The 27333-nt window shown below is 38.3% G+C and overlaps 1 long non-coding RNA gene across 1 annotated transcript in view; it reads right to left on the bottom strand.

The window, feature by feature from the left end:
• Nucleotides 1–4690: 4690 nt before the first annotated feature.
• LOC140595876 (uncharacterized) overlaps nucleotides 4691–27333 on the bottom strand; it is a 60074-nt gene continuing 37431 nt past the window's right edge. Inside the window, exon 3 of the long non-coding RNA XR_011997819.1 lies at nucleotides 4691–4815. This is a non-coding gene — a long non-coding RNA (uncharacterized lncRNA). The remainder of the gene's footprint in view (nucleotides 4816–27333) is intronic.

Below are 27333 nucleotides of genomic sequence, written 5' to 3'. Positions count from 1 at the left end.
TGAGCTTGAACTTGACTATATGTCTTGCCTATGGGATATTAGCAAACATCATCTACAACCGTCCAGTATATTAGCAGAGACTTGAAATATGCTTGCACATTTAGTTTTCTCTCTTGAGCTTCTGTCATCACCATGAAAAAATAATGCCTTGGCTAGTTCACTAGTCCAGGGAGGATGAGAAACACATGGTGAAGATTTGAACCCAGCCTATAATTTGGAGCCATGCCCAGCTGAGCAGACTGATTCGGTCAATAAACCACCTCCACTCCCTGCCAGCCCAACAGCAGATACATGAATGGGAATAAATGATTGTTATTTTAATCTACTAAATTCCGGGATGGTTTGTTACACAACATCATTATGAAATTAGCTGACCAATACATTGGCTAGATGTTAAATTTTATTATATTAATAGTAGGTATGAAGCGTTAAAAATGCATGAATCCAAGTATAGCAATGATCTCATCATAAGTTTGCACAGCCAGTCAATTATCACAATCTATTTCCAGAAATTTGACAAAGCAAGTCTGTAGTTTAAGAACAAAAAGGAACCAAGGAGCCTCCCAAAATTCAATTCCAGCAATGTGAGTCATCCAGTTAAGTTTTAATCATCAGAAGTGAAGATCAATTTTTTTGTTTCTTTAAGAGAGAGAGTGCACAAGTGTGGTGCAAGTAGAGGTGAGGGGGTGGAGGGAGAGAGAGAGAGAGAGAATCTGAAGCAGGCTCCACATTCAGCACAGAGCTTGATGCAGGGCTCCATCTCTCACAACCCTGAGAGCATGACCTGAGCTGAAATCAAGAGTCGGATGCTTAACCAACCAAGTTACCCAGGTACTTCTTGAGGATCAATTCTAAACAGGGTATAGTGTCTAAAAATGCTTACCATTTAATCAGATTTGGGTCCCTGAAAGACAAGAAGATGGAAGTGGTAGCAGCACCTGGTGATAGACTGAGCAGAGCACAGGAGAAGCGCAAATAGTGACAAGTCATAACTGACCATGTTAATGTGGATGCCAATATGAGACATCCTCTAAGGTTTCTCCAAATTTTGAGATGGAGAACATTGCAGAAGATGTGTCTTCATAAACATGGTGGCAGGACCCATGTTGAAATGCAGTAATGCAGTTTATGACTGTTTTACATGATCCTATTTAAGGTGACTGCATGTGTTCTCACGGCCTAGTGAGGCATCAGGAAACTCAAGTTACATGGGTGTCATTTCACACCAGCAGGTAGACACAAGACTTTGTCACGTTGCTGCCAAATGAGGTGTCCCCCTTGAGTTTATAATAGGTTCAAAACATCCAAACAGGCATTCGGGAAGTTTGAGCAAGTGAAAATCTCTTTTAAATTTTTTTTTAACTTCACAATGCAAATTGCTATTCAGGAGACCATAGTGACTCAAGAAATGAGGAGAAGCATAGGGTAGCCAGAGAGGGAAATCAAAGCATCACTAAAGGTGTTCCACATATGAGAAAGATCAAGCTAAAAATGGAAAAAAATAGCTGTTACTTTATTCCATAAATTAAAAACAGAGCTGCTCTTCTCTTTATTTTGTAACACTTTTCATAAAATAGTGGCAGTAGGGTGATTTAGCATGCTCTAGTGATCTCTATTGAACTCCTACTTTCAAAAAAAAAAAAAAACCATTCTGTTTGCTTTTGGTAAAATCTGAATGGCTCCTAAATATGTGGACACCAAAAGTTAAAATGCTGTCTAAACTTTGACCAGTTGTTTTAATATATATCGAACAATGTGCATTAATCCTTTTATAGTCTTTTTGACCTACCCTGTCTGCATCTTAATCATTTTCTTGTTGTGCCAATATTGTTTGCATAACAGTAGGTTTATAATTTATGTTTTTTATTAAAAGGTGTCTGTGGAAAAGAGATTTACCATGACTCTTCAGAAAATTATATTTTTAATCAGCTGTAGAAATTCATAGTATTTTCTACATATGGGGCACCTTATTACAATGATCCAAACAGACCAAAGTCAACAAATAATCTTGTCTGTCTATTGTTAATTCTCAGAAGAACAAACATATGTTTTGAACATCGTTACTGCTAAATTAGCACAAGCAATCAGGCATTCTAGGAGAATAAAATAAAAATGCAGAGCACTATAGTATAATTACTATTTGCATTTAAATTGTGTGCTATTCTTTTCTAACATCATGTAGTAATAGTAAAGTCTAACATTTACTGAGTTCTTTTTGTGTCAGTAAATAAGAAGATTATCTCAGTTAATCTTCACAACAACCCTATGATATAGATACTATTATTATAGTATGATATTTGGCATATGGAGAAACTGAGGCTTGGCAGGACAAAAATCACATGCCCAAAATTGTAGAACTACTCAGCAGAAGCAGAGGTCAAAGCCTGACATGTTTGACTTTATCACTAATGTTCTAGGGTATGCTTTTATTATTAATCAGCTAATAGTAGGCTTAAATGTTAAATTTGACATAATAGAGTTCAACTATATCACTACAGAAAAGAAAATCCCATGAGTTTGAAGGAGATAACTCTTCAGTAAGTACTGAGTGGATTGTGAAGAGAGGAACAAAGGATATATCCAAAGCAAAACATATCATTTATGTTTTTCACCAAAATAATGACCATGGATACCCTTAGTGGCACCCCAATAGTTACTCTTTCTCTAGTAATTGAAAACAAAAGCAATTCTACTAGAATTTAAATGAAATCTTGAAAAAATATAAAACAAAAACAATTCTAAGTGGCAAGTACCATAATTTATTAGTAATAATTTATTAATACATTTAATAATTTAACTCTATAATAATTATTAATAATTTATTTATTTATTTGTTTTAAACAATCTATTATTCTTTAAATTTCCAGAATAGGAAGTGCTTGATTAATAACAAAAATGCATGGAATGAGGATAGATGTATAAATTGGAGATCACACGCTATGGTCACAAAGCCTGAAATGCGTGCAGGCATCCATTCATTCCGTGGATATTTATTGAGCACCTATGATGTGCGTTGCTCATGGTGTGAAGATAGAGCAATGAAAAAGTCAGATGAAACCGTGCGATCATGGAGATTACATGCTAAGTTGGGAGATGGGACAATAAACGTTCAAGTTCTTAGAGTAATAAGTACTATGATGAAGAATAACGGAGGTGAAAACATAGTGATAAAGGAGACAAGACTGCAGCTCTACTAGATGAAAAAGGCGGTGATGTCAGTTCCAGGTGAGGTTAAAGCTGTGAGGAGCAGAGCAGTGTAGCGTCTAGGTCGGTACTCCCCTTATCTAGGGTAGCCTAAGTGTCTTTGTTGATGGCTGAATCACGTAACTGATTCCTCCCCGTGAATGAGTTAACTACTAGTAGAATTCACAAACCTGCTGACACAAAGCTTATTAATAAGTTAGAAAAGTGAAACACAAGAAGGAGGAGAAAAGAACGTGCCTATTGCACCTGTCTTGAAAATGGAGGTCAACCAGCGGTGTAGAAGGAAGGATACGTCAGGGCTGGAATAGAAGTGGAACAAAACCGGCTTCCTGAGGGAGGAGAAAATGGAGTTTGGACTCTAAAAAACGGTAGAGTGTGGTTAGGCAGAGATGTGCTGTCTCTCCTAGAAGACCGTGAGCCTCCTGAGAACTGGCCATGTTTGTCCTCTCCTGCCCTCTGTTCATATCTATGTTTTGGCAACTATCTTCTCCCCGTGAGCTTTTGGAACAAATTACAGAGCTCTTAGGGCAGGTAGGGATATGAGAAATGTGTTGAGACAGTGTCTGAGACTAAGGGTAAGATGTGGGGTTTAGGTTCCTTCCAGCCATAAGATCTTGGACGTGACACCTAATTTCCATGAGCCTCTCTCCTTATTTGAAGAAGTGGTACAATAATCATTTCTCTGTCTCTTTCTCAGGACTACCATGGGATTTAAATGGGGAAATGGGAAGCTAAGGGAATGTTCTGGGTGACTGTAAAGGGCTACACAGCCACTGGGGGCTCAGAGGCATGCTTCCCTAAGACTAGGCCACACAAAATAGGTCCCCCAGGGGTTTTAGAAGTCACCTCATCCAATTCCCGAATTTTGCAGATTAGGGAAACTGAGGCTCTGGGAGGTTAAGAGACATCTGTGAGATCACACTACTGCTTAGTGGAAAAACCTACTTCTCCTGTCCCTAGTCTACGGGCGCTGGGCCTCCCGCATTCTATTGGTTGGGCCATAGTGATGACACCTGCAGAAATGCCTACCGGTTTCACTTCAGCTGTACAATTAGTTTTGTGGTCCCAGCTGAAGCCCGTATCCTGTTCGCTCTGCAGGTAGTATTTTAGCCAGCACCTGGGAGGTGTCACTGCCTCCCACCCCAAGCACTTTCCATGTGGCAAGACAGTAAGACTTATAGCAGACTAAACTGAGAGAGTGTTACCTACTTAAACTGTTTTTCTGACTTAATAAGAATTTTTCATCTACAGCAAGCCATTTTAAAATATTGTCTATACACAAACAGTCACTCTGAATAATAGGTCTGCACACAGTAAATGTCACCTCTCTAAATCACACGAGACCTCGGCGGCACAGCAGAGGAGCCTCCATAACAGTTTAAACTCCAGCCTCCCATTTATTATGGATGTGTTTATAAATCTCAGAGGGCACTCTTCCGCCTCCTGGGAAATCCAAAAACAGTGCCGTTGTTTGTCAGGGTGACTTGTCCAGGATGTTGAGGTCCCGGCCATCCTTCTTCCATCCAGATCCCATTTGATTCCAAAGTGGGTCAGCCAAGGTGGTTGTCAAAGGTGCCATTTTCTCATCGTTAAAGACAGGAAAAGTCGGTTCTAGAAAAAGTAGATGGGGTTGGAAAACTGGGGTTTAGACAATGCCTGTAGGGACTTGTTTGCTTGCTTGCTTGCTTGCTTGCTTGCTTGGTTTCTCTCTCTCTCTCTCTTTCTCTCTCTTTCTCTCTCTCTCTCCCTTTTTTTTTTTTCCTTTACCTTGAATAAATGATCTTCTCCACAAAAGTGCTTTGAGTTTCTCACATGAGGGAAGCAAAGGACAGCTTACACAGCAATGGCATTGAAAAACTCCTTAGCCGTTCCCATCTGTCTTGGTTAGTATGAATACTTTAGCATTAAGTGGAGAAAAGGAGAATCCATCAATAGTTAATAACTGACCTTAAGATGGGAATTCAAAGTTCACCACAATTACACCCAAGTGTCAGAGAACACACATGGGACATTATCAATATATTTGACTACAAGAGCCTGGGATGGCAAATTTAAATACCATCAGAGGAAGAACTAGGCATTATTTTTAATGAGAAAATATTGTTACCATATCCAGCGGCCCACGCTAAGATACTCAAAACCAAAATTCTCCGTTGGCAGCGATTGTGGAAAGGTAAGCATAATCTAAAAGAGCACCGAAGAGTCAGGCTGAAATCTCATCACGGGTCCAGGGTATAAACAAAACACTCCATAGATTCGAAGGGAGACTGTATTTAAAGGTGAAAATACGCTTAGGTGAAAAAGAAAGAGAAAATGTGTTTGTGTGGGATGGAACAACATGGATCGTCATCAAAGAAATGCAGCCTAAAACCACGATGATTTATCACTACACTAGAAGGACTAAACTTTAAAAGACTGACAACGCCAAATGCAGGACAACTGGAATTCTCTCGTACGCCCGTATGCTCACGTACAACCACTGTGGAGAGCCATTTGTCAATCCCTTATGGCGTTAAACACACACATACCTATGACCCAGCTATTTCATTTCTGGGTATTTCCCTTGGAAAAAAAATGAAAAATATATGTTCACCAAAAAAAAAGATACGTAGGAGAGTGTTCACAGCGGTTTCATTCATAATGGCAAAATTGTGGTACTAACCCAAATGTCCATCACAAGGAGGAGTGATGACCGTTAGGCCGTAGTCACAGAACGGAATAGCACTCAATACTACAAAGGAGTGAATCACAGGTACTTAAAAATACACGGATGCATCTCCTAACCATTGGTTGAACAAGATAAACTGGACACAAAAATCACATGCTATATGGTTCCACTCACGTGAAGTTCAAGAACGGGCAAAAGCAGACTGTGAGGATAGAAATCGGAATAGTCGTTCCCTCTTGGCGAGGAGGACAAAGGAAAGGCGGGAGGAAAGTCTCTAAGGAGAGAGCGATGCTCGGTGTTGGTTGTTAGTTAAACAGGTGCATGTACACAAATTGAACTTTAGACTAATTTCTCCTCATCTTAACATATGCGATCGTATTTCAATGAAAACAAAATATGGGGATCCCTGGGTGGTTCAGTGGTTCGGCGCCTGCCTTTGGCCCAGGGCGCGATCCTGGAGACCCGGGATCGAATCCCATATCGGGCTCCTGGTGCATGGAGCCTGCTTCTCCCTCTGCCTGTGTCTCTGCCTCTCTCTCTCTCTCTGTGACTATCATAAATAAATAATAATAATAAAATTAAAAAAAAAAGAAAACAAAACAAAATATGTGTGTGTGGGAAGAGAACCGGGGGGCTCCTTGTCTCCCTGGCACTCCCTGTTATGAAGCCTTCAACTCAAAGGCCTGCAGCATCACGGGCGAGGCAGGACTGCAGGATCTCAGGGCCCAGGCCAGACCTTTCAAGTCAGAATACGCAATGGGCCCGAAGGCCAGAGCGCCCCTGCACACGTGAGCGTCTGCGAAGTATCCTTACAGCGGTTGTCCGTCTGTCTGTCGTTGTCTTTAAGAACAAGCCACAGTCCATTCATCATATTTAAGGCAAAAGCAGCATCCTTTAGGAGGATTACATCACCTCGACTCGTGTAATCCTGAGGTTGCTGTTAACCTGAGCGCACTACGCAGCCCTGTCTGGGCCGAGAAGGTTCTCTGTGCTTGAAGAGAGAGAAGCAGACACGGAGAACCACTGACGTTCAAGCTTTCGGTGATGGCCACACAGGAAACCGTCTATGGCTCCTGCTGCCCTCATCTCTTCACTTGCCCTAACTGTGTCCATTGGGGGGCCTGGTTCTCCACTCCTGCTTCCAGCTCTGTGAACTCCCTGGTATCTCTCCAGTAAACTCTCTTCTGATTACGTTGTCTCCATTTGGATTCTGTTGCTTGTGACCCAAATCCCTAACTGATGTTCTGTATCGACTGGCCCAAAATACTTAAGGAATCTAAATGCAGTTTTTTTTTTTTTTTTTCACTGCATGACCAAAACCTTTCGGTACTTTCTGTTTTCTAAAGGCTGGAGAAAACTGATTTATGGGACACCAGGGACCAAGACGAAAGATCACCTTCCAATCTACTCCTCTGCTGTCTCGTTTCATCAACACAATTCTCCGAAACCTTGAGCCAGAAAGTCTATCCTCCATAAAATAACTGCACTGGGTGAGACCATTCACTAATACTGTTCTTTGTACCCCAAAACAGCAAGTGGAGAAAATAAGTAGGGACCCTTAAAAATCAACTGCCAAGAAGTAAAATTAATTTGGAATCAATACCTTGGCAAGCTGTTATCTGAGTGGCCCGCTCACATCATGAACAGAACTTCTGAGGAAAATACGACATTGGCTAGATTCTAGGGGACAAAAATTGTCCTCTGACAGAAGACTGACGAATATGTCACAGACTACAGATGACTTTTGATTTTTTTTTTTTTATTGCATGGGAATCTTTCTGTGAAAAGAATAAAAAGCTCATTAATGAATTTTTTCATTCAAATGAATATTGGCAGGTAGTAAAATAATTCTTCTGTTATTGTAATTCAGTGAAATTAGTTATGGGAAAATCTAATCAATTTTTACATAAATACAGATGATTTTAAAAGAATGACTAGACTTTTTTAAACTTACTGATTTTCAATTACATACGACACTCTTGTTAACTCTGTATTGAGAGACACCGACAATCCTTTGCTTTTCATTTCAGTGTCATCTACAAGTGGGAATTATTCTTAAAAACGTAAGTTAATTTTTAAATTTGTATTGTGATAGACTAGATGGCAGAGGGCCTTCAGCTTGATTTTCCAGAAGTAGGTATCATCAGAGTGGGTCGGATGTGACACATCCATGTTACTGTAATAGGACTCACCACAGCCATGGTTACAAAATGAAATCAATTATGGCCATATGTTGATGGAGGCATTTTCTAGGACCAAGGAGCATGGCACAAAAATAGCTTAAATGAAAGAGGAAGGATTTCATGGCAGCTACTACCAGTTGCCTACCTGAATCCAGTCTTTCCTTTCTTACTAATAGTAGAACTGGAGTTTTTCCTGGGCCATGACAGATCTGCAAAAATACTGTGTTTCCCAGGATCTCTCACGACTACTGATGCCAATGAGACATAAACAGAATTAATTATGTGGGGATTCCTGGAAGGCTCCATAGAGTACTGACTGTCTAAGTGGTTCACCCTTGTCTCCAACCCCCATTTCTTTCTCCTCTGTGCAGAACATGGATGTGATGGCTCGAGTACCAACTGCCATCTTGAATGATGAATAGTCCTTGAGGCTGGAAGCCCTGTGCCGACTGCTAATCCTGCACAGAGATTCAGAGCTCTTCTGCCTGGGGCTCCTCTGTTAGGTACAACGTAATCTAATTCTAAGCAGTATAGGGTAGAAGTTAGTGACTGTTTAGATAGATTTACAAGTCTTTAACATTTCTTTATGTCACCTCTCCTGATTCGGTGGTTAAGGCCCTCAGAATCATAAAATTTTAGAACCGAAAGGAATCCTAGAGAACATCTAGGCAAAATCCTCATATTATTTGTAAGACAAGGCCCAGAGAGTTTCAGTGATTTGCCCTAGACCCTTCCAGGAATAACTTATCAAGTATCCATTATTTTCGGCATTTATCAAGTACACATTGTTATGCCTGTCGATGAGACACTTTCTAGTACCCAGGAGGTCATTCTTTTCAGGATATCTCGTGCCTCTCAATTCATTGCTTTTCCTTCTTCAAATCTATAAAGAAGTGTAGATCTAATATGTACTTTAATAACAAAGATAGTAGGGAGAGAAGCTTGCCTTTTTAAGGTCTACCATACTTCTCATAATAAATATGGGTTGACAGAGAGTCAATGATCATTTTGATTCCATTGGTGTGTGTGTGTGTGTGCACGTGCACGCGTGCATGCGTGCGCTTCAAGGATAGATAGTGATAGTGTGAAAGCCATTTTTAGAGAAAGCATCTCAAACTGCTGAAGGAGAATGATGCCTGACAAGCATTTCTTTTATTGAATAATCCAGTTTACAAATGCTTCCAGACTGAGGAGACCTGACTAGGTTAAAAATATGACAACCACAGTCAAAGCCCACATGGAAAGTGTGCTATGAATTATAAAGGTAGAGACGAGAAGGTTTCTCCTCAATGAACTCAGCTATTTTAGTAGATCCTCTGGTCTAGATCTATAACCGTTCTCCTTTATAGCAAAATCCCATCCAGGATAAAAGAAGAGGGTTAAATTGCTCTAAGTACTTTGCAAGATGTGCTGCTCATGCGTGTTTGGAAGATTATGAAGCCCTGAAGCCTGGGTACGGACAGACAGCTGAAAGTAAATCAAGGGAGCAGTTGGGGAAAAGGCACTTGAGTAGCCAACTTGCCTGTTTCATAGATCCTTACAGGGAATATAGGCATGCTGGGGCATTTTTGTCTTAGCAATTACTACTGAGATTCACCATTGCAGTGATCCACGGGGATTTGCTGAAAAGGTTAATGGCATCTATCAGATTTACAGGGTACAACAAGGAAGTTGGCACATTCCCTCGGTACGAGGTGTAATGTCACCTGTGTGGGCTGAGCCGTCCACATTCATTACCTTTCATTGGCCAAAGGGCCTGGGTTTTAACCAGCCCTAGAATATAATCCGTCAACAGTTGAGCATTCATAGCATGAAAAGTAGCAAGGGAGATTGGAAGGGAGAAGATAGCACAACTGGCATATTGTGCTGTCAGCTGACGGACCTTCCAAGAAAGTCAAGAGAGCTCAGTGTCTGCTATGAAAAGGTGTAAGATCAAGGTGAAAATAAATACCCAGATCCAGTAGTGCAACTCTTTTAAAAATAACTTCATTAACACATCCACAGGCATCCTACTGTAGCTCTGTATAAAGCTGTTGTTTCTCATCCACTCACTCTTACACAGAGTTTTCAAAAAGCTGTTCAGATTTGTGTAAATATGTAACTATAATTGGCTTTTCAATTTCACAGCTTATCAAAGGCAGAAAGGGGGGCTCACCAACATTTCAAAGACAATAAGCACATTGGATGCAATGGTCCATGATTCTCCCCAATGTTTTTAACCTGCGATTGGAGAAACAGATGGTTAGATTTTCTAGGAAGCTTAAAGCAGAAGCTGAGCTAATACAAAACTGCTCAGCTATCAGACGGGGCAAATCCATTCTGTCGCCTTTTTTTTTTTTTTCTCCCAAATCACAACCCATCAGAAGAAGGATTTAGCTTCACAAAAAGATATTTACCAGGAAGCCTTCTGCAGAAGAGAAGGGCATGCTTTGTTAAACCAGATGCATTTTATTTTTCCTGGAACCAAGATTTATGAAAGCAGTATGCTCATATTTCTCCATATACAGTAATTGGAACTCATTATGCTAATTGTATTTCCATTATCACTAATTAACAATCAGAGTGACCTGGCCCACAGTCTAATTTGTCTTTAATCTGTTTTTGTATAGGGAGTTTTACCCTGTAATTTCAAGGTGATAATTCTATTCAGTGCAACTTTATGAATTGCAGAAGGTAACACTTTGGATGCCTGATGTTATCCTTTTGCCACTGTTTGGGGGTAAAATGGGGAAGCAAATGGATATACTTGCATGTGCCGTCTCGCTGATGAAATAGGTGCTTGACCTGTGACATCATAAGAGTGCATATCCTTCATAATTCTTACTCAGATTAAACGCCCAGTCAAAGCAATGGAACAGTTGCTCATACTGTTCAAACCCCAGCTCTCAATCTAGAATATGTAGTACTTAGTGTAAGAAGCAGTTGACATTTGCTGTCATCAAGAAGGAAAATGGGTGTTTCAAGTACTTTCTAATGATTAGTTAACACCTTATAAATATTTCCATGTGACAAATCTCTTGTAAAGAAAGAAATGACGGGTTTGGATCATCAAGAAACTTGCTTCTCATAAAAATGAGGTATCAAAGTAAGAGATGAGATGCATTTATGGTATTCTCTCTCAGAGGATGTGTTTATTACTTATCAGGCAAATTTAGAGCCATGGGATGTTAAGAGGGAAAAGGAGCTGGATTCGGAGCCCAAGGTTCTGAAGTCAAGTCCAGTTCCAGTGCTCAACAGAAATCATCCTTCTCTCCGAACTTCTGTAATTTCATCTTAAACATTGAAATAATACATTGGAGATAAACTATTGAGACGGCGTTAAGCCATGGTAGTGCGGTGAGGACTTGGGAAATCTGAGTGAATTCAAGTTTGGACTCCACCACATGTTAGCTGATGGCCTTAGGGAAAGCCTTGGTTTCCTAAATATATTTGTAAGTGGATATAATAAAAGTTCCCTCTTCACCGAGCTGTTTTGAGATCAAACTAATCGAAATTAAAATATATAAAACGCTTTGCCCCGCTCCTGCCACATGGTAAGCCCATAACAAAGGCTCGCTCTGACACAGGAGGGGCAGCCATGTGCTAGTGCTTGGTAAACAAGAGAATCTCCTCTGTTGTGACAGGGCTGTGATGATCGCCTGTCAGGAAGGCGCATTGTTTCATTCTGGAGGTTGAAGCGAATCATTGGGAAGAAAATACTGCTGTTGAAAAGGACTAAAAATCATACTGGGAGACAGAGGAATAAAAGAGAGAGAGAGAGAGAGCACTAAGAAAACTGAACCTCAGAAATTTACTCTAGAAAATATGCCTCTACTTAGCCTAAGAAACCTGGGAAATCTCAGATCCACCTTCTCGTGGGTGGACGTCCAATCGGAGGAAGCAGTGTTCCAAACGGCCTCTCTGAGTTTCATCAGTCCCATCGTCCTAGCCTGATTGACTTGGTTTCCCTTTGTGTGTCTTTTCGAGCGCCACTGAAGTTGGCAACGTTGAGGTCTTCTTGAAAAAAAGGAAGCCCTCTGTGATCTCCTACTCCCGCTGCTCCCCGGCCCTCTGCCAACACTTGCAAATCAGTTGGACCCCTGTGCCTCTTCTCTACACAAACAGCCCTTTCATGTTCCCAGGGAGCCCTGTTTCTTCGTTTGGCCTCTTCTGCTTAACAGGGGGTTCTTCTGAATCCCAGGGTCAGATGTAATTGTACCTCTGTAGCACACCCTGGTTTCACACACTCACAAAATATTTGGTTCTCCTTGTCCACGGCATAAATCACAGGATATCACCTAATCAACGAAATAATCTTAATCAATGCTTCACCGTCTGGCTTTCCATAACAATTCCAACTCCCCGTTGATGTTTTCCATCTTCCCTTCTGTTAGACCAGATGGTGCATGTTCTAGCCTCTTTATTATCTTTTTCTGACCATAGTACTCTGTCCAAAGATCATTGTAGGAAACCCGACGGCAGCCCTGGCCCTGTCCTGTCTGTTAAATCTCGCCATGGCTTAGGCAGCCGTTGCTAATGACTCTCCTTTTCTAAACCTGAGCTTCCTTCCAAAGTCACTGACTGGCTAGTCCATAATTACTGGATAACGCAGCCACTCTGGTCTTCACACATCCAGTGTGAGCTCTCTTTTCAGGGTAGAAGCGGACTCCAACTGGAGGCTTTCCATTTGGCCTGACACTCTCGCGAGGAGAGTCTGCGATCAGCATCTACCAACAACGGCCGTATCTCCTATGCTACGAATAGAGGGAAAGGATCATCTCCTCTCTATGCTGGGATGGAAGAAGCTGGACCGTAATGTCTCCCTCACGTACAAAATCCTGGCTTAATTATACTCATCTTCACTGACAACAGTTTTCCACTTATCTTTCTGGGTATGAGCCATTAACGCACATTAAAAAAAAAAACTTAAAATAACTGACATATCGGAACATCAGTGGCACTGTGACATGCAAAAAAGACAGTTGTGAGTCAATTAAAGCCATGGATCATTTTATTTATTTATTTATTTATTTATTTATTCATTCATTCATTCATTCATTCATTCTTTCTTTCTTTCTTTCATTCATTTATTTTTATTGGAGGTCAATTTGTCAACATATAGCATAACACCAGTGCTCATCCCAAGTGCCATGGGTCATTTTAAACAGTGATCGTCAAACCTATCCTTCCCCTGCTGTGTGTGTGTGTGTGTGTTTGTGTGTGTGTGTGTGTGTGTGTGAAACTATCAGCACCAAATTCATTTCAAGATAACGATATACTTTTTGGAGAAGTCGTTTTAAAAATCATATCCTCAAACAAGCTGGTCCTCCAGACTTCAGTCTGGTCTCCCCAAAACACAAATTCACATGATACAATAAGCAGAAAATATAACAGACACACAGGGTTGAAAGCAAGCATTGGTATCTAAATTCCAAAGAATATGCATCAGTTGCTGAGCGAGTAGATATGCTAACTTGGCACCATTTTTCTATGGTATCTGACAGCACTGAAAATCACAGTGCGGAGAGATTTTTATCACAAAGGATTTTCAATTTGTTGTTTAGGAAGATAGATCTGCAAGTATCCTCTTTATCCCTAATGACTATAGAATGTAAATAATCTTGTTATAACCATATTTCATGTAAATTTTCTCTCTGGATGAGGTAGATTTCCTTCTAGGCAATTTCTTTCCCTCTCTCTCTCTCTCTGACCAGAAAGCACAATCCGTGCTCCATCCCTTGGTTAAAATGGAGTCCAGTAAACCCAAAGCTTGGCCCACTTGGGCCATCTTACCGTGGGGACCCGTCAGCTGGGTGGTCTTACTAGAACAAGTCTCTCTCACATCTCCATCCTGGCCACATGAGAAGGCCTTTCTGGAGCACCCCTAATCCACGTTTGAGTCTCAAAGCATCTTCCAATCCATAAACAAAAGGTACAGTTAACAGGCTGCTGCTGGAACTTCCCGTTTCCTACTTATCCACATGATCATAATTCGGATATCTAGGGAGAAATATCAACTGGGGCCATTTTTTTTTTCCTCTTGGGAAACTTAGGCCAGTAGCAGCGTAGAACGCAAATTTTACCCCAAGCACTCTATCAATTGAGGCTAATGTGGTTAACTTCTTCTCTGAGCTTTAGTGCAGACTTTACGTAATTCCTATTTTACTGGTGAGGTTTCTAGGATTTGGGACACTTTTAGTGCTCCTTTTTCTATTCAAGAGGAGGAATAAAAAAAATTTTTTTTCCTGCAATTTGTGAGTACATTACTGTTCTCCATTTGCACACTGTCTGATGGTTTGCATGTGGGGGCAGCCAAAAGGTCTCAGAATCATTTCCCTATAAAACCATTTCCTCGCTGATAAGGCTTCCCATAAGCATGGCTGAGGAAAACGAGGCAGACTGGATTTCTGAAACAGTTTAAGGAAACATCTTCCAGATTGAGCAGTACACTCCAGGCTTTAATAAAGCATCTAAGGAGCTCAAGTTTTCCTCAAGTCATACACAGGGAAAACTCTTAATGTCTCCCCTTTCTCCTATCATTATTTGAATATGGCCTTCATCTTGCACACACTGTGATCTTGCACCTAATTATAATTTACTTTCTATAACCATAAAAGTATTATTAGATAACCATCCCTCTTTTTCTTAAATTCCAGATTTTTAAAATATTTCTTCCCGTGTCATTCTTACTCCAAGTAGAATAAAAAACAGTTTATTAATTTAGTGAAGACTTCAAAAGTTCTTTTAGATATGGTCTCCAGGTTGTTTTATGATTCCAGATCTTTTACACTTTTTATCATTTCATTCTTACGAAAAGCAGAAAGCAAAACTGACTTAAGTAATTTATCCAGGACCTTTATTTTTGCAAATCCTACAAAGAGTCCTCATGTTTTATTTAACACATCCCTTTGAAATCTTGTTTCTTGGCAAGAGTCTTCCCCACCCTACTCTCTGCCATGCACATGCACACACTGCCCATGAAACCTGAGCCTCCAGATCAGTAAGCAGGTTGGATGTTAGGATTCCCAATGTGAATCTCATGGGATGGTGTGTGATGTGTTTCTAACAAGGATGGTGATTTCAACTTCATTCAAGATTAGTTTGTGCTAACCTATCCTCACCTAGTGAATGTAGATGTTCATTTCATTCTCTCATCCCTGAATCCATTCATTAATTTGATATTTATGAATAAAGTCTCCGTGTGATAATCCCTTTGAGGCTCTTAGGATATGGGCTGATGAAAATTTAGTTACTGACCCGGTGGAGCACATAGTTTAGATAAAGAAACCACACCTAAATGACTGCGTATGAATTTATGAGAGCTGAGACTTTGTTAGCCCTCACAAACAGCTCTCATGGTGCCTAGAAGTGCCTGGCACATCCAAGGTGCTTGGTGAATATTTGTTAAATAAACCCATGATTAATAGGACACAATAATGGCAGAGGCTTAGTCTGTCTTTTCACTGTTCCATTCCTAGCACCTAGAATAGCACTTGGTTCATAAAAGACATTCAATAACTATTTAGCACCAGCAGTGTGACTGTATATGATATGATACCAGTAATTATAACAGTAATAAAGAAAATATACCAGCACTTTCTATGTCTCAGTATACATCTGAAAAAAAAAAAAAAAACACACCTTAATCTGCAAAGCAACCTGCTGAGGTAAGAACTGTTACTATCCCCATTTTCAGATGAGGAAGAGCTAAGAACTCACCCAAGGCACACAACGCATACTTATGGAGCTGAGATTTGAAAGCAATGGCCTTCCTCAAAAACACACCCTCTTAAATACTTCGCACACCTTTTGCTGAACTGTCTTAAATTCAACCTCAACCAGACTTTCAAGAGTTTTGAATAATAGGTTTAACAGTTTAAATATCGTTCTCTGTTTTTTTTTTCCCTCTTACGGATCTTGATACTCATATTTCTCTTTAACGTAGGTCACTCCGTAGATTCCTCACTCACTGAATGCTTCTGAGATATATTGCAGAAGGATGACTCCACCTATGGTTTGCAAGAGATATCAAAGAAGGAAAGAATTAAAAGCAAGAAAGCAAGTAAAGAGCCTGGAGAAATAGCTTGGTAATAGGGACTTCCTTGAACCAAGTGATAGGAGTGGAGATAATGTGCTCAGTCACAAAGATTGTCTAGCTCTGGATGGTAAAGGAGGGAGAGATCATGCCAACGGTTTAAGCACTGCTGACTAATGGACAAGAGGTAACCCTGATGGAAGTTTAAAAATTGTCCCAGAATATACAGTCTAGGGATGCCCAATCTAAGTATGGTTTTTGAAATGTTGGCTCAAAAGCAGGAGTCAGCAAACTCCAATCCATGGGCCAGATCAGGTCCATCACTTATTGTGGGAAATAAAGTTTTGTCAAAACATGGCCACATCCATTGGTTTGCACATTGTCTGCTTCTTTCCAGGTACAACAGTGATGTTCAGTAGTTGCAAAAGAGACCATATGACCCACAAGTCTTCAGTATCATCCTTGTTCAAAAGTAATGATTAAATTCTAACAGACTGTTAGAAATACTGCTTGGAATCCCATGTGCATGTCCTTGATCAGTTTTCGAAAGTGCGCACGTATGTTTCTAAATGTTCAATTAATCAGTCAGTGCTGTTTAGCTCTGATACCAAGATACACACTTTGAAAACAAGTCCCCTTGATACAAAAATGTGTGCATATTTCAACCTAACCCTGGCAGGATCCCAAGACAGGCACCTATAATTGGTTCATCACAACTCACAAATATGTACATAGCACTGTGTTTAGGGTCGAATGGGCAGTGATGAGTGCAGGGGAAAGTGGCAGTTGGAAGAAAAAAAAAATAAAATTATAACCTCACTGAGATATCAAAGTGGCCAGAGCAAGGAATACCACCTAATAGAGTCCATTTCCTTGGCCTGTCACATTCTGAGATTTCTTCTACACTTTTCTCTTTGACCTAGTCCAAAGACCGCCTTTAATTCCTTTTCCCTCCGCTGAATAGGGTGAAGTGAAAAAAGCACTTCATTGGGAGGCCAGAGACTCACATTCTGACCTCTCTTTTATCACATCCTGGGTGATCATGCTTGTTGAATGATTTTGCTTTCCCGACATTAGTTGCTTTTTCTAAGTAGTGGTAATTTCTCATAAGTTGAATGGCCAGAGAATGCCGACATTATCATCAGAGATCATTTTCAGGTCTAAGATCTTTGTTTTTGAGGCTCTCGGCCTTCCATGGATATCTCACCACACTGACCCCTTTTGGAATATCATATTTACATTGATGCCCTATGCAGTAGGTTGGGTACATCCCCCAAAAAATATGTAGATGTGATCTTACTTGGAACAAGAGTCTTTGCAGATGCGATTAAACTAAATCTCAAGAGGAGATCACCCTGGATTAGAGTGGAGTCTAAATTCATGACAGTGTCCAGGAAAGAGACAGAAGGAGAAGATAGATACCAACAGACCTAGAAAAAAAGAGGTCATGTGAAGTTAGAAGCCGAGATTGGAGTGATGTATCTATAAGATAAGAAAGCTAGAAGCATAGAACAGATTCTCCTTTTAAGCTTCTAAAAAGAACTCAAGCAATGGTGAAACAGTCTGCAAATAATGTCAATAAACTGAGAGTTGAGGCAGAACAAAAAAAGAAAAATAAGAAAAAAAAGAAAAAAAAGAAAAATTAAAAACCTCTCTATCCCAAGCACCAATAATGGAGGCTAAGCAATTATACCTACAAATTCTTGTTGACAGGTCTTTCCTAACGGAAAATCCTGAGATTTTAAGCGCTGTGACTTTACAGAAGGCAGGTTGGTTTAATGAGGAAATTTTTAATAAAAAGACAATCAACAGTATTTTATTTTGGGCACTTACTCAGTATTTCACAGATCCTCAACAAGTTTTGAGGTAGGTTAAAGAACTAACCTGGCCAATGCTTTGATTTTTTGACTTCTGGCCTCCAGAACTGTAAAAGAATAAAATGCTGTGGTTTTAAGTCATCAAAGTTTAATGGTAATTTGTTGCAGTAGCACCTTATCAAATAATTTTAATGCACCTTATTAAATAATTTTGGTTTTCTAATTATGCCACTAAAATTGGAGCATTGCTACCTGCTTTATTTGTTCCTGCTTTATAGATTGTTCTAATATTTTGGTATTATTTTTTAAGTAATAAGTCACAGACCTTGAGGAAACACTACTCCCTTCAAGGATTCTTCTTTAAAGAATAATGTTTTCTATTTTTTATTTTTTTTCCCCATTAAATTTCTGATCTGATTTCCATCATGAAAATATACCAAACCCAAATTGAGAGCTTTTCTAGCATTTTTATAGAAAATACATTTTCTTAGCTAGAAATATCTTTTGGAAAACACATCTCGAAGCTTCTATTGGAAGCTTTTAGAACTACCTGCCAAAAAGTTAGCTGTAGATATAACTGTTTGTTCAAAATCCCATTCTAGTGTATTAAACACACACTTTGCAATGTAGACAATCCATGCCACTTGCTTTGTTTCTGGACTCTAATGATCATGTGTTCAGATGGTTTTCCACCTTGGAATGAAGGTTTTAAAATAAGGTGTCTTCCTTTTCAAAAAGAAAAAGAAAAGACAAAGGCTGAGTGGCTTTATTTTGGAATTTTAAATGCCCAGCATTTATGGATGTTAACTCACATTTATTAGCAAGATTTCATCAATTATGTAATAGATTGCTAAATGTCACTCTTGTGCTTCACTCCCAAAGTAACTACATGCTATATGCTTAGGAAAATATCATATAATTATAAAGTAATTCTGTGTTCTAGTAGATTACTTAGTAATTATACTTAATACTGTAGTTCCAATAGTGATTACTATGAAAGCTCATTATAAAAGGCAGAAATAGTCACATATGTATTCTTAATTATATCTGCCACAATAGAAGTTAATGTTAATTGAAATGATTTATAGTTATTATAGTAACTCAATTAAAAGTATATACTAGTAGTGATAACCAACCTTCCCAAGAACAAAGTGTCAAATTGTTGTCAGAAAACTTAAAGGAGAGTCACTATGGACCTCATTCTGTTTGGTTTTCTTTTCTCACGAAATATTTCCACCATTCTCTTCCTATGAGCTTACTCATCATCATCTCCCCAGTACTAGGAGAGCACTTGGCATCTTGAAGTACCCCACAAATGAATACTACATAGATGAATAAATAACTTGCAATATTTATTTTGATCCATCTAAAATAATTTGTAAGTGGATTGTAAATTCTAAATCAATGTTCTTAATATTTGAGTCATTGGACCCTTTGAGAATATGATGTAAAAATTCCTTTCTTTCCTCAGTAAATTGTTTGTAAACACAGGTTTTATAAACATTTGCAGAAAACATTTGCAGAATGTTCAAGGACCCCCTGAATCCCATTCATGGAGTTCAAGTTAAGAACAAAAGCTCCTAAGAAGAGCAGCATTTTTTTAAAGGTTTTATTTATTTATTTTGGAGAGAGAGCATGTGCGCGTGCAGTGGGGAAGGGCAGAGGGAGAGGGAGAGAGTGAATCTTAAGCAAGCTCCATGCCCAACACAGAGCCCAATGCAGGGCTTGATCTTAAGACCCTGAGATCATGATCTGAGCCAAAATCCAGAGTCAAATGCTTAACTGACTGAGCCACCCAGGTGCCCCAAAGAGGAGCATTTTCTGAACCTTATTATCTATACCATCTGGGGCCTGGGGCTAGATACATTCCCAAGGAACTGATGGTAGATTTCTTTCCTGGTTTTTCCTTTCTCCATTAAAAAAATATATATATATGTGGAAAGTTAGATCATGTTTAACTCATAATTATTTTGCTTCACATCCACCTTTAAATCGTCTGGGATGGGAAATGGTACAAAATCCATGTCTTTGATAGGAAAGGACAAACAGCATACATTTCTAAACGCAAATATAAAGCCCGTTAAAAAGATGTGTGAGATGTCGTTTCTGGTTCACAGGAAATATTTGGCTACATTACCAGAACCTTCTTCTTTTTCACACATTCTTAAGTGCAGATACCAATAAGATGTCACTAGTGGTAACCAGCCCCTAAAGTGCCAGACAGAGGCGATGCCATTAAAAGGCTTTCTATCTCGTTGAAGAAACAATGACCATGCTCAAGAAACACCACATAATGATACCGAAGCGCACAATTATAAATGCTACTGAATCCAGAGGAAAGGGCATATGGAAGGTGAGAGTAGCTGGTCAAACTTCAAAGTTGCAAAGGAACAGATTCTACTTTACATTGGCCAACTTCATATCAGCGTAGACATGAGTGTGAATATGGACAGAATGAAACAATTATAAAGATCTGAGATCTGAGTTACAAATGCCTAAGAGCAAAGTCTAAGAGGATAGATAGTATCTCAGGAGGCCTGAAAGTCATATATATTTGGCCGTATCTCTGAGGTTCCAAGTACCTGCGACCTCAGACTATTTCTCATGACATTTCCCTGTCTTTGCCTGTGATGGGATGGGGCTTAAATGTGAGTTCTGAGAGAGTTAACATAGAAGAGAACACAACTGTCATGTTATCCATTATATCAACAGGGGATTTATTTCCAGTCCCCATTCCTTAGCGGTACAGAGCATCTTTCCTAATCTACATAATCACTTGTCAAGATGAGTGATTTCTATCCACTTGTCAATGTTGCTGCGTTTTTTTTTTTAACATTACCTGAGAAATTGGTTTAACATATATTAACTGAAATATTTGTCTATGCAACTGGATATTGTGGATAGATAAGTTTGATAGCCTTTGCTCTCTCCTGGAAAAAAAAACCCTCCCCAAATGAGTTCAGTACTCACGAAAATGAGCTGAATTTCCCTAGAGAATTGAATTCATTACATTTTTGCCTCACAGAGATGGGTGATACCTGGATACACAAATAGCCCAACTCAAAGCCTATCATAGCAAGAAAACTATTCTGAGAGGGAAAGAGAAATCTGTTCGCATTGATGGGTGTATTGCTTAGACATGTCTTCATCTCAAAGTAGAACATTTTAGAAAATCCTTCAGCTACACAACACCAAAAAATCAGAGCAAATAGTTGATATGGGCCACTTCTCCTAAATATGTTTAAGTCATCTCATGGCCCAGTGGTGGATCATAAAGGCTCTGAGCTTAAAAGATCCAAATGTACTTTCTTGACATTTGACAATAAGAGAGACTTATGAGTCACAGTCACAGACTCTCATTAGAACTGAAATCTTAGAACACTTCCAAATATATTCTTCTCCTTTTTACCTTTTATTCTCATGTTGGAAGTCCTATGGCTGTCTTATTTTCTGATTTAGTTCTAATTTCATATTTTGATATATTCAGATCAAATTCCCAAGGACATGAAGAATACACACAAAATTGCTCAAATATTATTTTTTTTAAAGCAAAATATCCCCCTGCTGGGAAGAAAAGCCACTTAGTAGAATCAAGCTTTCTTCACTTGTTCCTCCCCCGAGATACAGTCATCTTCCACCAATCAGAGTCTTTTCTTGCTCTTCATACCAGGCACATTTTAAGGAACCCAAGAAAAACCATGCAAGTAGTTCCTCCTGTTTTTCTAGGTGGAAATTAGGATTTGGGGGGTTTAGTGGGCCCTGGATAGTCAGACAATATTTTCTAAAGCTGACCCACAGAGACATATTTGATTTCTGAATGGCTGAAAAATATTTTATGTTTTTCGGTTAAAAACTGTTGTTAAGGTACAGTGGACATTTCATTAAAAGAAAATCTTTCCCATTTTTCCTTGACCCAATATTCATCACTAAAATAATTTACATAGTGATGGAAGTTTCCCAAGTTCAGTCATTCAATAGACTCTTATTAGCACTTAGTTGGCGGTAGGCTGAGTTCTAGGCACTGGGGATGGAGCAGGGAACATAATAGAGAGAGCTGAGTCTGAGCAGGGAAAATCATCTGTCCAAGGAGACCAGCCCTGTGGCTCCCTGAAAAGCCCATGTTCTCGGTTTTCCAGGTCAAAGAAGATACAACTTCTTGGGGGTACTTCTGTCAAACTAGAAGTCTTAGATGCAGTGACTTTGTTGTAGGTTTTTCTTTCTCTGAGAAAGTCTACATTATTATGCACTTTATAAGTTCTTTTTGGCTTCATCACTTAAATATTTTCTATTAAATAGGTACTACTTCACATGATTTGAAATAAATATTTGATCAAATGCTTCCCCTCCACACTATTCGTTCAATGCTTTCCTAGTCAACCTAAGTACATTACCCATCTTCCACTGTGTAACCGCCATTATCCCATATCTTTTGGAGTTTCGTGATCCAAACACAATTAAATACAGATATATAGTTGTAGTATATATGTAGTTTTTCTATCTCTCTCTTTTTTTTGTACAGAAAAAAATTAACATTCATACATACTGTTTTACTGTTTTCACTTACTCATAAATCTTGGCATCTTTTTATGCTGGTAGAGAATTGCTTCACTGTTTCTTAAAGCTGCATCATTTGTCATTACGTGGATGTACCATAAATAATAGTTGTCCGGCCCGTATTGATGGACTTTAGTTTTTTTGTAGTCTTTTGCTGTTAAAAATGCCACTGACATGAATAAACTTGGTCATATGTCATTTCTTATGTATGTAAGGATATCTGTAAGGTAGATTACTATAAGTGAAATTTCTGGGTCAGTGGGTACAATCATTTGTAATTTTGATAGATATTTATAAATTATCCTCCACTAGCTAAACAGGTTTACATATATACCAGCATGTTTTCACACAGCCTTAATAAAGAGTAATGTTGTTGAACTTTTTGATTTTTGTCTTCTAGTAAGTAAAAATGTTACAACAGGGTGGTTTTTTTTTTTTTTTTTTTTTTAAATATTTTTTTTATATAATTTTTTTTTTTTTTTTTTTTTTTTATGACAGCCACACAGAGAGAGAGAGAGAGGCAGAGACACAGGCAGAGGGAGAAGCAGGCTCCATGCACCGGGAGCCCGACGTGGGATTCGATCCCGGGTCTCCAGGATCGCGCCCTGGGCCAAAGGCAGGCGCCAAACCGCTGCGCCACCCAGGGATCCCAACAGGGTGGTTTTTAATGCATATTTTTCTTTTTATGAGAGAAGTTAAATATCTCTTCAGGCATTTAAGAGACATTTGTGTTTAGCTGTGGAGGAACTGTTTTACTGTTGATCAATTTTCCTTTTGCCTTTTTCCTATTGGATGTATGAACATCCTCTTAATTTTTAGGAGCCCTTAAAATCAGGAAAATTAATCCTTTGTTGAACAAATGAGTTACAGATTTTTTTTTCTGAGTTTGTCATCGGTCTTTTAATTTGGTTTTCTTTTTTTTTCTCTTTTTAAATTAACTCTTTAATTTACATAGTTATAGAGTTCCCATATACCTCACATCCAGCTTCCCTTATTATTAACATCTCACATTGTTATGGCACATTTGTCACAATTAATGAACCAATATTGATGCATGACTTTAAGTTAATAATTTATACTAGTTTTGTTTTGCTGTTGTTGAAGAAAAAATTAACATAGCATTAACCATTTTAAAGTTTACAACATTATGTACACTTTATGTCCTCTATTTAGCTCCAAACATTTTTATCATCCTAAGAGAAAATCCCATACTCATTATGCACTCGCTTCCTATTCCTCTGTCCTTCTAGTCCCTGGCAACCATCAATCTGTTTTCTGTCTCTGTCTATTCTGGGCATCTCATATTACTGAAATCCTACAAAATGTAACTATTGTGTCTGGATTCTTTTAATTAGTGTAATGTTTTTGAGGTTCATTTTGTAGCATGTCTCAGTACTGCATTCCTTCGTATGGCTAATAGTCTATTGTATATATACACAAAATTTTGTTACCCATTGATTCATTGATAGACATTTGAGTTGGATAATATGGTAATTATATGTGTAAGTGTTTGTGGAACTAGCAAGCTATTTTCCACATTTTACATTCCTACCAGCCATGTATGATGGTTTTAATTTCTCCATATCCTCACCAACACTTGTTATTTTCCATTCTCCTGCTTGTTTTGTTTTTTTATAGTCATGCTAGTAGCTTTGGAGTAGTATCTTATTGTGGTTTTGATTTGCATTTCCCTAATGAACAATGATGTTGAACATCTTTTCTTGTGCTTTTTGGTTACTTACACGTTGTTTTGGAAGAAATGCCTATTCAAGACCCTTGCCCATTTTTATTTTTTTTTTTAAAGATTTTATTTATCTACTCATGAGAGAAACAGAAGCAGAAGCAGAGACACAGGCAGAGGGAGAAGCAGGCTTCCTGTGGGGAGCCCGATGTGAGACTCGACCCCAGGACCCCCAGATCACAGCCTGAGCCTAAGGCAGATGCTCAACCACTGAGCCATCCAGGCGTCCCAAGTTGTAAGAGTTCTTTATGTGTTCCAGATACGAGATCTATATATGAATATATATGTGAATATATGTATATATATATGATCTACAAATATTTTCTGTAATTCTATAATTCACTAGTTCTGTAATTCGGCAGAACCACCCTGTTTTCATCATTGTAGCTTTGTACTAAGTGTTACAATCAGGAAGTACAATTCCTCCAACTTTGATCTTATTTTTCAATGTTTTGGCTACTAAGGGCCCCTTGTAATTCCAAATGAATTTGAGGATTGGCTTTCCCATTTCTGCAAAAAAGGCCATTGGAATTTTAGTAGAGATTCCATTGTATCTGTAGATCATTTTGAGGAATATTGCCAACTTAACAATATTAAGTCTTCCAACCCATAAATACAAGATATCTTCCCATTTATTTAGGTCTTCTTTAAATTTTATTTTACTAATGTTTTCTGGGGTTTAGTATATAAGTCTTGCACTTCCTTTGTTAAGTTTTTTCCTAAGTACTTATTCCTAAGCCAATTTCTTTAGATATTACATAACTGAAACTATCAATATATTTTATGATTTTAGATTTCGAGTCATATATGGCTATTCTGTTTTGAGATTATAATGGAATTTCCCTATATTTCTTTTCAGAACTTTTATGACTTCATTATTATTTAAATCTTCACTCCATTTGGAATTCATTTGGTTGTAAAGTGTAAAGTGTAAGTATAGGTTATTTTTCTCATTTGACTTTCCAATTGCTCTAACATCGTTTATTGTATAGTCCTTTTTTTCCTCACCGATTTAAGATGATACCTTTAATCAGATATTAAATTCTATGTGTGTTGGACTTTACACTGGACTTTTTATTTGGCTTGTCTGTCTAATTATACTCCACCATCACACTATTAGGATTTTTTAGTTTGTTTTAACATCTGGTAGGGCTAGCCTACTCTCATGGTACTTCTTTCTCATAGTTAATCTTGTTTGTTCTTTCTTCACATGAACTTTAGAGTCGGCTTATTAAGTTAAAAGAAAACCTTATTTCATTTAGATTTAGAAATTAACTTGGAGAAAATTTACGTGTTTATGATGTTGAGTCTATCTGTTCAAGATTTTGCTATACCTTTTTGTTTGTTCATGTCTTCCATTGAGGCTCTTAGTAATATTTAAAATGTGACTTCATATAGGATTGGATCATTTATTATTATGTTTATTCCTTGGTATTTTAACTTATAGATTACTCTTATAAAGGGACATTTTCTTTCACTGTATCTTCTTTTTTTTTAGAGAGAGGGAGGGAGAGACAGAGAGAGAGAGAGAGAGAGAGACGGGGGAGGAAGCACAAGAAGAGGAAGAGAGAGAATCTTAAGCAGGCTTCACACCCAGCGTGGAGCCCAATGAGGGGCTCGATCTCACAATCCTGAGATCATGACCTGACCCAAAAGCAAGAGTTTTAACCAATTAAGCCACCAGGCATCCCATTCTTTCATGGTATCTTCTGACAGGTTTTTGCTTGAAATTGGTTTAATTCATGAAAGATGCAATAAGTGTTTATTTTCACAGATGATTGGTAAATAACTGCTAACTCTTCTAGCTTTACCCACAAACATGTATCTTAAATTATAGCTTTTTAAAGTCAGTATAAAATTTATCTTTTATTTAATCATAATTTAAGCTCTAGATTTGAAATAAGAAAGATTTAAAAATTGAAGCAATAATGTCATCTACTATCTCAATCTGGTATATTATTTAACTTTACCATTAATGTATATGTTTAATTTATCTACATATGAATATACATATGTATCCAAACATACATCTATACATAAAAACCTACACATGTATTTCTAGAGTGAAAATATCATTGATGTTGCCTTAATTTTTGCTGGTAGAGATGTGTTGCTTCAAAATTACATTTGTGGAGCAAAGACTACTTTGGAAATAACTTTGAAGTCTGAAACATGTGGACTTTCCTCAGCTGTATATTGTATTGCTAATTGTTTTGTTTGTTTGTTTCTACATCAGCTCATGGTAAAAACGAGGTGCTTCCTGACTTTCAAAGAAATGGCTGATTTTTGTCATTCACTCCTCCAGTCTCCATGGCAAATTTTGTTGATTCTCTTTCTGATATTGTCAGCATCTCTTTTAATTCTTCTTGAAAATAAGACTCTTTAAGCACCTGGGTTCAGTGGTGAGTGACTGCCTTTAGCTCAGGTCCTGATCCTGGGGTCCTGAGATCAAGTCCTGCATTGGGCTCCCTGCAGGAAGCCTGCTTTTCCCTCTGCCTATGTCTCTGCCTCTCTCTGTGTGTCTCTCATAAATAAATAAATAAAATTAAAAAAAAAAAGAAAATAAGACTCTTCTTTTTTATTTATTCATGAGAGAGAGAGATAGAGAGAGAAAACAAGCAAGGGGGAGATTCAGGTGGAGAAGGAGAAGCAGATTCCACACTGAGCAGAGACCCTGATGCAGGACTGTGTCCCAGGACCCCAGGATCATGACTTGAGCTAAAGACAGACACTTAACTGACTGAGCCACTCAGGCTCCTCCCAAATAAGACTCTTCTAAACAATGAGGAAATAGGCAAAGTAGTTGTTAGCACTTACATTTTGAACAGATTTGTTTGCCATTTTGGGCCTCATATCACACAAAAAAATTGAAACTTAGAAATTCAGCATGGCTATCTAACAAAGACAGCTTTTTAAATAATTAAATCATTAACTTGTTTATTTATTTGTATTCATCAAACCAGCTCATAGGCTGTAAAATCTATCTATCTATCTATCTATCTATCTATCTATCTATCTATCATCTATCTATCTATTTTCCTAAAAGATATAAGCAGTTTAAAAAATTAAACAGAAAAAAAAAAAAACAGAAAAAAAAAAAATTAAACAGAATCATGTGTAACACAAATAGGCATGCAATGACTATTTGGTAG

Source organism: Vulpes vulpes, chromosome 16, assembly GCF_048418805.1.
Source record: "Vulpes vulpes isolate BD-2025 chromosome 16, VulVul3, whole genome shotgun sequence".
In the NCBI taxonomy this organism is placed as follows: domain Eukaryota; kingdom Metazoa; phylum Chordata; class Mammalia; order Carnivora; family Canidae; genus Vulpes; species Vulpes vulpes.
Note: the sequence above shows the minus strand (reverse complement) of the source record. Positions and strands in the feature narration are given on the sequence as shown.